This window comes from Manis pentadactyla, chromosome 2, assembly GCF_030020395.1.
Source record: "Manis pentadactyla isolate mManPen7 chromosome 2, mManPen7.hap1, whole genome shotgun sequence".
Lineage (NCBI taxonomy): Eukaryota > Metazoa > Chordata > Mammalia > Pholidota > Manidae > Manis > Manis pentadactyla.
The window spans coordinates 8359151-8369724 of NC_080020.1; the positions used below are offsets into that span (position 1 = coordinate 8359151).

At 44.2% G+C, this 10574-nt stretch overlaps 1 long non-coding RNA gene and 1 other non-coding gene across 2 annotated transcripts; one reads left to right on the forward strand and one right to left on the reverse strand.

The window, feature by feature from the left end:
- Nucleotides 1-352: 352 nt before the first annotated feature.
- LOC118928266 (uncharacterized) lies at nucleotides 353-4377 on the reverse strand. Its single transcript, XR_005031165.2, has 2 exons — nucleotides 4189-4377; nucleotides 353-793 (listed from the first exon to the last, which is right to left on the reverse strand). It is a non-coding gene; the product is annotated as an uncharacterized LOC118928266 (long non-coding RNA).
- A 340-nt stretch (nucleotides 4378-4717) lies between these two features.
- TRNAN-GUU (transfer RNA asparagine (anticodon GUU)) lies at nucleotides 4718-4791 on the forward strand. Its single transcript has one exon. It is a non-coding gene; the product is annotated as a tRNA-Asn (tRNA).
- Nucleotides 4792-10574: the final 5783 nt, after the last annotated feature.

Genomic DNA, 10574 nt, shown 5'->3' on the forward strand with positions numbered 1-10574 from the left:
TGTATAAATAAAGCAGAGTACTTTATACATCGTCTCTTTCATGAGTATTTAAGTCATCTAAAACTTTCCACTAGTATGAACAATATTGTTCATAATGAAACTTTCCAGCCTGGTATTTAAGGCCCTTCATGCTCTGTCACCCTGTAGCCTTCTTCATGTAAATCCCCTACTTCTGCTGGGATGATCTTAGGTTCAGCTCCTTGTCCTCTCCATCTGAAGGATGCTGCAGAGGTTCAGCCCAAGACCCACTTCCTCCACGGGTTCTTGACTGACTGCTCAGTGATGACTCCCGCCTCAGATGCCCAAATGATTTCCCATCTGTGCCACACAGTTGGCACTTACTGTCTTGACCTTTTTACTAATCTACTGGTTCTGGCTTAAAGTGATTTGTGGGCAGGAATGATGTCTCAGCTGTGCACGAAAGGGAGTTCCCTGAAGCACTTAGTGCCTTTCCTTAAAAGATTCGATAAATATCTGCTGTCATTTAGCTCACAATGTATTAAATGTCTCATAGTATATTTACAAATATTGTTTAAAGTCTTAATATTCTCCTGTATAGTTTGACTTATCCTTCCAAAATGAAAACACTCATAAAAAAGAAAAAAGTTAATGCAAAGAGGTGTTTTGAAAAATTGAAAATTTAAAAATTCTAAAAGTCACCTAAAATTATCAGGTACTCCAATTGTTTTCAGACAAAAGCATATTCAGCACCGAAGAGTCACACCTTGTCAAATTCCCCGCAGGGGTGGTCTCCGTGGTCCTCAGACACCCTTTCCTCAGGTGGGCAAAAGAGCTGGAAGAGAAAAAGCAGTATGACAGTTACACTGCGCTTGGCACAGCCACACATGTGCGCAGACTGGACTGCCTGACTCACCACTCACCACCTCCCCGACTGGCGCGCCTCTGCCCTAGACGGAGACGATCTGGCCGAGAATAACCACCTACCACCCTCTATCTGTAATTTAGGGAAACTGCTGCTGTCACCTTCTTGTCACTGGCCCCTGAAAAGAACTGCTTGCTGCAAGTACTTGAGATTGTGCAAAGAGGTAAAGAAGAAAATAAAAATCAACACCCAGAGATAACCATTAATAATGCTGTGGAGAATTTTTCTAATACCACACATGCATGTGCATGCACACACACACACACACTCACACACACTCAAACTCCACAATTTGGGCTTCTATCACATATGCAATGTGAGAAGCTGCACAGGTCAAGGTTACAAGCATAGCTGCTGGCGCCTGATTCCAGGTGTGAAACCTGGCCCTCCCACTCCACTAGGTCTATAACCTGGACAAATTGCTTTTTGCACGCATTCCCTCACCTAGAAAATTAGAATACTAGCAATAGTATCTGCCTCATAGGGTTGTTATGGGTTTAAGTGATGTGATATGTATAAAGTGTTTCCAATAGCTTGAACACACATAGAAAGTCTATGCAGCCACATGATGGAGAATGAGTATATAGTTCCCCATCTTACCTTCTAACTTTTTATCATGACCCTGTTGTCAAATATTCTTTGAAAATATTATTTTTATGATTATATGGCTATGTATCTTTTTTTACTTAATTTCTTCATCATGAGTATGTTTTTAAATATTATTTGAAAAAAGTATTTTTGATATCTGTATAATACTCTATTGTTAAATTTTCCAAAGACACCACAATTTGTCATTTGCTCATGCTGTTGGACATTCAGGTTGTCTCCTATTTATCAATGTATCACTCTTGCAAATAATACTATGATGATATACTTAAAATTTCGGCCACATCCCTAAGTACTTTCTTAGGATAGATTTCTAACAGAATTTCTAGAATGATAGGGAAAAAGCATTGCTTTAATAGTATTTTAATATTCTCTCTTTTCCCTTTTTGCTTTTTTGGAAAAGGAAATTTTTATATCATTTCATTTTTGATTTTGATTACTGCTAAGGCTACAGTCATGATTATATTGGTTATGTGTTTTTCTTCTTTTAGGAATATTTTGTTCATGTCCCCATTTTGTTTCTGTTTTTTTAGTTGAGTTGTAAAGAGGTTTCTTTTTAATATTGATTGGTAAGTGCTCCTTCTATAAAAGGAATTTAATTTTTCTGTCATTTTTTCCCCCCATTTACTTTATGGCCTATGGTTTCCATTCACTCACTGATTCAGCGCGTAGTTATTGAGCGTCTGCTGTATGTTAGGCACTGTTGTAGGTGCTGGGGATTCAGCAGGGAGAAAAGCCAACTAAAATCTCTGTTCTTGGAGAGTTTACAGTTTAGTGGGAGCTTCTGGTTGACAGTGTAATTTCACACACACAGCCATTTAGTCTTGGAATGCCTGTTTTATAGTTTAATGAGTACCTATAATTACTTAAACATAATTGGCCTATTAATGCCGTCTTCCTTTCAGAAAACCGTTGTATCCACAGGAACATGGAGGAAGAGAGACCCCACAGCTCAGCCTATTGGAGAAAAGGAGATCATACTTTCAAACAATTATGACTTAAAGGGCACCCTTAGACTTTCAGATGGAACTTGGGGCATCAAAGGCACACTTAGCGGTTATTTCCCTTTTTTTCCTTCCATACAGGTGCTGCTAAGACTTTACAACCACTTGGACATCCCACAGTCCGGAGCTGGAGAAAGGGGGAGTGCAGGGGGTAGATGGATGGGAATAGACCGAGTTTGGGGTCCTGTCTTACTGAGCTCAGGCTACTACAACAAAGTACGATTAAGTGGGTAGCTTCTAAACTACAGGAATTTATATGTCGTGGTTCTGGAGCCTGGAAGTCTGAGATCAGGGTGCCAGTATGGTCAAGCCTTGGTGAGAGCCCTCTTTTGGGTTGCACACTGCTGACCTCGTGTTGTACCCTCACATGAAGGGAAGAGATTGAGCAAGCTCCTTTAAAAAGGCCCCCCATTCGTAATGTGAATGCTTCACCCAAATACCTCCTCCTCCAAACACTATCACACTGGAGACTAGATTCAATACGTAAACTTCAGGGCGAATTGTGGACCAGCCCATAACAGGTCCTCTAAGCAGAGGGGACTATTTCAGGAATGCCTTTACAGAATGGCTGATACAACAAAGACAATTTCACAAGAGACTCATACAAGGTTTGTATCGAAGGAAGGAAGGAAAAAATAACAAGTCTTAGCAAGGATGTGGAGAAATAGAAATTGTGTATATACTGTTGGTGGGAATGTGAAATGGTGCAGGTGTGGTGGAAAATGGTAGGATGGTTTCTCAAAAAATGAAAAAGAGAACTACTGTATGATCCATCAATTAATTGCACCTCTGGGTATGTACCCAAAAGAATTGAGAGAAAGGTCTCAAAGCAATACTTGCACACCTATGTTCACTGCAGCATTATTCACAATTACTAAAAGGTGGAAGCAATGCAAGGGTCCACTGACAAGTGAATGGATAAAGAAAATGTGCATACATACAATGGAATATGATTCAGCCTTAAGGAACAAAATTCTGACATGCACACGCTGCAGCGTGGATGGACTTTGAAGACATCATGCTCAGTGAAATAAGATAGTTATAAAGGACAAAGTACGATTCCATTTACATGAGGTCCCTGGAGTAGTCAGATTCACAGAGACAGAAAGCAGAAGGCTGGTTGTCAGGGAACGGGGAAAGGGTGATGACAAGATAGTACTTAATGGATATAGCGTTTCAGCTTTAGGAAGATGAAAAAGCTCTGGAAATGGGTGGTAGTGATGGTTGCACAGCAATGTGAATGCACTTAATGCCACTGACCTGTGCGCTTTAAAAAAAGGTAAAATAGTGAGAAAAGGAGCTGCAAGGAAGAGGAGTGGGAGAGGATGAGGACAGGAGGGGAGGGTCCCTCACAGGGCAAACTGAACGGAAACACGGCACCCAGCAGCCTGGGCGTACGGTGTGAACTTCGCCCCTCCTGCAGGGGTAGAAGGGAAGGGCTGGTCCTCAGGACGCGCTGGCGACTGGGCTTCCCAGAAGAAAAGTAAGAACCAGGAAGTGCTTTCCCCGCACCGAGGGCGAAGGCCTCAGCCGCCCTTCCCAGACCGGCGGCGTCGCGATCCACAGGGCGGGGAAAGGGGGCAACTGCCGGCGCCCTGGCAAACCCAAGGGCGCAACCTCACTGCCACTCCCCCCAAGAGCCCTTTCCGGCGCCCCCTAAACCATGCGTCCTCCACCGAGGCCCCAGCGGTGTACCTGGTATTCAGTCACGACGCTGGGGGGCTCGAGGAGAACGTGCACGGGAAGGGCGGCAACATCGGCCGGGAAGCAGCCCCGAGGGGTGGGCCTGAGGGCTGCGGCCCCGCCCCCCGAGCCCACGCGGCACTCCGGTCTCCGCCCCCGGGGCCCCCCCGGTCTCGGGCGGGCAGGAGAGCCTGCGCGACCCCGCCCCTCCCCGGGTCCGCCCCACGCGCCCCCGGCTGCGGCGGCCGGTGTCCCGGCCCCCGGTCACGGTGACGCCAGCGGCCGCCCGGAGAGCCCCACCCCCTGCGCGGACGTGGCAGGCGCGCCTCGGCTCGACGCCCCCGCGGGCCGCCCGGGCGGGCAGAGGTCGAGGGGGCCCGTGGCTCCGCCCCATCGTCCGCCCCCCGCCCCCGCGCGCCGCCCTGCGCTCGGCCGCAGCGCTCCCGCACCGCCGGGGTCCGGCCGCGGCGACGCTGAGGGCAACGGGAGCGGCCGCAGTCGTAAAAATCTGTACATAACGCAGCAAAATCTGTATAGCTGGGTCTCTGTGGCGCAATCGGTTAGCGCGTTCGGCTGTTAACCGAAAGGTTGGTGGTTCGAGCCCACCCAGGGACGACTGTGCTTGTTTTCCCGAGGAAGCGCCTACACGAGTTCATTTTAAACAACAACCGAATTGCAGAATTTTAAGCGAATAGGAGTACGACGCTGCCGTGTTTCTGGGACAGAGGAAGACAATGTCGTTGTGGTATCTGGCGCCTAATGTGGGAAGATGAGAGAGTGGTGCCTCTGGGAGTTGAATTCAATTCAATTTCGTTTGGTATGTTCAGGAGAAATTTGAACATATGCAAGACCTGCTCAAGATTGTTCACCAAAAAAGTCATTGTAATGGCAAAAAAGAAAGGAAGAAAACAATGTCTACTGACAAGTGAATGAGCAAATACCACTGTTTCTCAGAAAATGTGAGACCACCGAGAAGTAAATTCAGTTATCCAGTATTGCCTTAAGCATTTACTACCAAAAGGACTTAAGGAGCCTGCCTTGCCAATGGGTTCCAGCGCTGGGCAAGTTCGCTATGGATTCAATGTGACCAAAGAAAATGACAGCAGAACGTTCTGGGGGTGAAAGGGTTACACCCAACTTTATTTCCATGGTGGCAGGTCAGTCACTAGAATCCCGTTCACTCAGAGCGAGTCTGCATGCAGCAAGCCAGTCTCTGCGTCTGGGCCTCTCTGTCCACACATCCGTCCTCTGGGCCTCTGTCCTCAGCGTTGCCACCACTCCAGCCTCTGCTCTGCTCTCCAGTAGCCTTGCAGCTGTGCCACCGTGTCGCCCAGAGCACTGGGCAGAGCTCTTTATATAGTCAAAGCAATGTATTGCCCACACGTGTACAGTGAGCTAGTCAACCAGGGCCAGGTGAGAATCCTGGCCACAGGAACTCTCATTTTATCCACAGAGCCATACAGGTGAAAATATGTAAGAGGAGTTATCTTAAAGTGTGTGGAAGCATAATCATCCTGAGACTCTTTGCTCAAGTAAGCTCTATTACACGTTTTAGATAGTCAACTTGAATCCACACAAAGGTGCTAATGCTTACTTTAGATTGCTGACAGAATTTTCCCTGGGATTAAAACTTAGGCAGAAATTGTTTGTGTGGGTTTCTTGTTGAAAGTTGCCAGTGACATATTTTCACCTCTGGTCTCACAGAAGACACAAATATTTTTAAGCAGATGATTCACATAAGACTCTATAGAGAACCACATGGTAATATGATAACATGATGATATAATTAACTTTTGCCAAGACTGCTGGCCTGTGCTTTGTCTCTGGGATGTACTTATCATGGATAGAATTTAGAGACCTAGAAGAAATAGTTAACTATCTCATGAGACTGTCTCAGGGAATGCCTTGGCAAATGCTGGCTGATGATTATTTATCAAATAACTGCTGATAATGAAATATGCTGTATTGTCTAGTTAGGAGTCTGGAAGGAGGAGATACAACCTTGCATTAATGGTGGAATTGCAGGCAGAGTTAACAGGTAGCCCACCAAAACGTTCCTTAATAGAGGGGCCTTTCTGATGCTCCTCAAAATTCCAAACTCTCCACCTACACTAAGAATAAGTTACAGTGGAAACAAGAAAATGAGGGGAATCAAGTCCTAAGATCATTTATAGTATTCATATCTAGTCTAACATTTCAAGACAAAAAAGCATAATAGTTGCTATTACAGAAGTTATTTGTGCTTACAAAGCATGTCCCTCTACTTTGAAGCTGAGCGTACTCATTACGGGTTGTAAGCTCCTTCAAGAGACCATTTTCTGTCTTAATGATCATTTTAGGTTCTAAAGAATTTCCTTCAGGATACAATTCAAATTCTTGCTCTTAGCACACAAGGGTTTTCATGATCCACAGCCTTGTCTCCTACGAGGTTCCTGTTTGCGAACTTCTAGTGGTTACATCCCCTAGACGCCTTACCCTGTGCCCCAACGTGCCCTTCCTCACCTCTGCTCTCCTTACCTGGGTAACATCTGTGGAGCAGTGACCTTCACAGGCAAGCTGCCCCTGATGCTGCCTCCCTCTGACTTAATACCTCTCCTCTATGCATTCATCACACCACTCCGAAAACAGGGATACCTGTCACCTACACTGGAAGATGAACTCCTTGAGAGTAGGCACCATGTCTTCATTCACATTGCTTGCTCATCTAGCACAGGCCTGTCATATGGCACATGCTCAGGACAGAAGCGACCCCTGCTTTCTCGGGGTATGTGGTTAACAGGGATGGACAGTCCCATAAAAATGCGTATGATGAAGTGCCAGCATAAGGGCCACAGAAAGATGTTCCCACATAACGAAGGAGGAAGTCAACCTAGAGAGGCTGGACGGTCCTCTTGGAGGATTTGAAACCACACTGAACCGTCTGGACAGGCCAGAGGCAGGGGAGCATCATTTAAGGCTGGGGAAATTTCAGGACAAGATGGGGAGGGTACAAGACGAGCATAACCGGGATGTAAGACAAGTGTCAATTAGGTTTCAATGAAAATGCTCTTAGGTTGTGGAAGGACCCAGAGGCCAAGGGATGAGGCCAGACTCTACCCTGTAAAATAAGGTGGTAAATACTAAAGGTTTCTGTTTCAGGACATAAAACAATCTATCTTAGGTTGTTGGTCTGGCAACAATGTAGAAATAAGAGATCAGAGAACAGTTAAGAGGAAATTATATTTCAAAGGAGAAGCAGTGAGGGTCCTCCAGGCTAAGGTGGATACAGAAAAAAAGGATGTAACTCAGGGGAAGATTGGACAGGACTTAGGGACTCACACAAGAGGCAGGTGTTGAGGGGCATGCCTACTTTACAGCCTGGGAGACTCAGAAAATGGTGATACTACTGCTTTACATTGTGAATTTAGAGGGGGCTTAAAGAAAGCTTGAAATTAGAAAAATTATAAATTGTCCATACCCTTAGTTTACCTTACTTGTGGCTAATTCTCCACCATGGAGTTCATCTAGAACCCAGTCCCAGAAAGAATCTTCATTTTTGTTTAACTTCATTTAAAGTTATATTTCCTTTATTTAAGATAAACTTCCCAAGATATTACTTAGGAGTCCACAGAGCCCTGTGAAAATTTGAATGTGAAGCTAAGGACCCTCTCTCCAGAGTGTACATATTCACAGATAAAATTGTTTTTACGTGCTACCATGAGTCGCTCCAGAGCAGGGTTTTGGCTCCTAGATTTTGAAGGCCAGGCTTTGTACTTAATTTGATTTGTATTCTAATTAGTGATAAAGGTCATAAAGCATGTCAAATCCAAAAGTGTTTATGTATGGAAAAATCAGTAGAATGAAGATTTTAAGGTAACACAAAGAACTAGAATAGTTTAATACTACTGACAAGTCATGAAGAGAAACTGATTTTTTATTTTATTTTCTGCTGAGCAATTAAATAGACATATAAAATAAGTGATAGAGGACTTGAAACCCGAAAAGCAGCCTTGAGGTTTTTTTTTTTAATTTTCTTTTTTTGATATCATTAATGTACAATTACTTGAACAACATTATGGTTACTAGACTCCCCCCATTATCAAGTTTCCCCCCCACATACCCCATTACAGTCACTGTCCATCAGCATAGTAAGATGCCACAGAATCATTACTTGTTTTCTCTGTATACACTGCCTTTCCCGTGTCCCCACCCCCTACATTATGTGTGCTAATCGTAATGCCCCATTTTCCCCCTTATCCCTCCCTTTCCACCCACCCTCCCCAGTCCCTTTCCCCTTGGTAACTGTTAGTCCATTCTTGGGTTCTGTGAGTCTGCTGCTGTTTTGTTCCTTCAGTTTTTTCTTTGCTCTTATACTCCACATATGAGTGAAATCATTTCATACTTGTCTTTCTCTGCCTGGCTTATTTCACTGAGCATAATACCCTCTAGCTCCATCCATATTGTTGCAAATGGTGATTTGTTTTCTTCTTATGGCTGAATAATATTCCATTGTGTATATGTACCACATCTTCCTTATCCATTCATCTACTGATGGACACTTAGGTTGCTTCCATTTCTTGGCTATTGTAAATAGTGCTGCGATAAACATAGGAGTGCATCTGTCTTTTTCAAACTGGGCTGCTGCATTCTTAGGGTAAATTCCTAGGAGTGGAATTCCCGGGTCAAATGTTATTTCTATTTTTAGTTTTTTGAGGAACTTCCATACTGCTTTCCACAATGGTTGAACTAGTTTACATTCCCACCAGCAGTGTAGGAGGGTTCCCCTTTCTCCGCAGCCTCACCAACATTTGTTATTGTTTGTCTTTTGGATGGTGGCCATCCTAACTGGTGTGAGGTGATATCTAATTGTGGTTTCAATTTGCATTTCTCTGATGATTAGCAATGTGGAGCACCTTTTCATGTGCCTGTTGGCCATCTGAATTTCTTCTTTGGAGAAGTGTCTGTTCAGCTCCTCTGCCCATTTTTTAATTGGCTTATTTGCTTTTTGTTTGTTGAGGTGTGTGAGCTCTTTATATAAATTGGATGTCAACAGCCTTGAGGTTTTAACACAATACTTTATTGCTACAATCTGGAATGACTGGATATGAAGGGTTTTAATACATTGATCCTTTCAGCATGCTGCATTTATAGCAATTTACACCATCAGCAGATATCAATTTGTATTTCTTTCCTGTGAGTTACTTTAATGACATCTAGCAAACTGTCATATTTTAGTTACCCCCTCATAGGAATTGAGCCATTTTTCACTAAAAACAAAACAACAAAACTTACCATCTGTCAAAGATGCCTTAAACTAGTTATTCCCAGACAAGTAAATCAAATACATGCTTTAAAATAAGGAGATCCTCAATTACCTTAGTAATAAACTGAGAAATAGATTAGCATAGATTATTTGTATGTGTAAACATAATGAGAGTTCACTTGTACTTAATTAGAAAATGCATTCACTTATGGGCTGGTCTGATAATTGGAATTCACTGTAATAAATAAGATATAGATGATAAGTAGTGGATGGATAAGACTCAATATAGAACTGATGTTTTAAATATCACATTTCTCTCTTACTTACTAAGCACAGGGATTCTTTACAGCTGCAAAAGTGCTGCCACCCTGCTGGGTGGGCTTGGTTTACCCTGCCTTAGGGCTTAGGAGGAGCATGGAAAGCAGGTGAGCTGTAGACCCTGGGACCTCTTGGGCATATTTAGATCATCTCTGCCTCCAAGCCCAGTGGGAAGGCTATACTAAAGAGCAAGCTAGCAAGAAGGGTGCTTTACCAAGCTATTAAGTGCCTCAAGAACTACACCAGAAAATGCATTTTCATTTTGAGATTTGATGTACTTCACAGGAGTTCCTTTTCACCTGATGACTCTTGCTTCTGAGGTTCTATTCAATCTCCTGATTATTGTAAACTTCTCCAGTACCAGATTGATCATCACTTTAGCACTTTTGCTATCTTGCAGAAGTTAGTAAGTACCTTTTCATGGACCTGCTTTATTTGGAAGCATTCTGGTGTGCCTTTTAGCCCCCATCCCCCTTGCCTTTTCTGCAGCCCCCTGAGAGACCCTGGTTGGGGAAGGGTGTGGAGTTCCTGGTGGCAAAAAGCAAGAGGGCCAGACAGTCACAGACAAACTCACTGAACGGGCCTGTTTCAGAGCCAGCCGACAGCGGGTGGCTCTTTACCTGCGGCAGGGTGCCCACGGGAAGAGGTGCTCTGGAAACTGCTCAGAATGAACTAATGCGTTCCCACTTCAGTGGATGCTTTCTCTAATCCACCAGACTGACTCCGCCATCCCTCCCCTTCCTCCCCTGCCACAACACGTACTGATCCATGTATCTTTTGGCCCCCAGACTCTTGAATTTGGATTAATCCTTCACTTGTGGTACCCAGAAAACCTCTA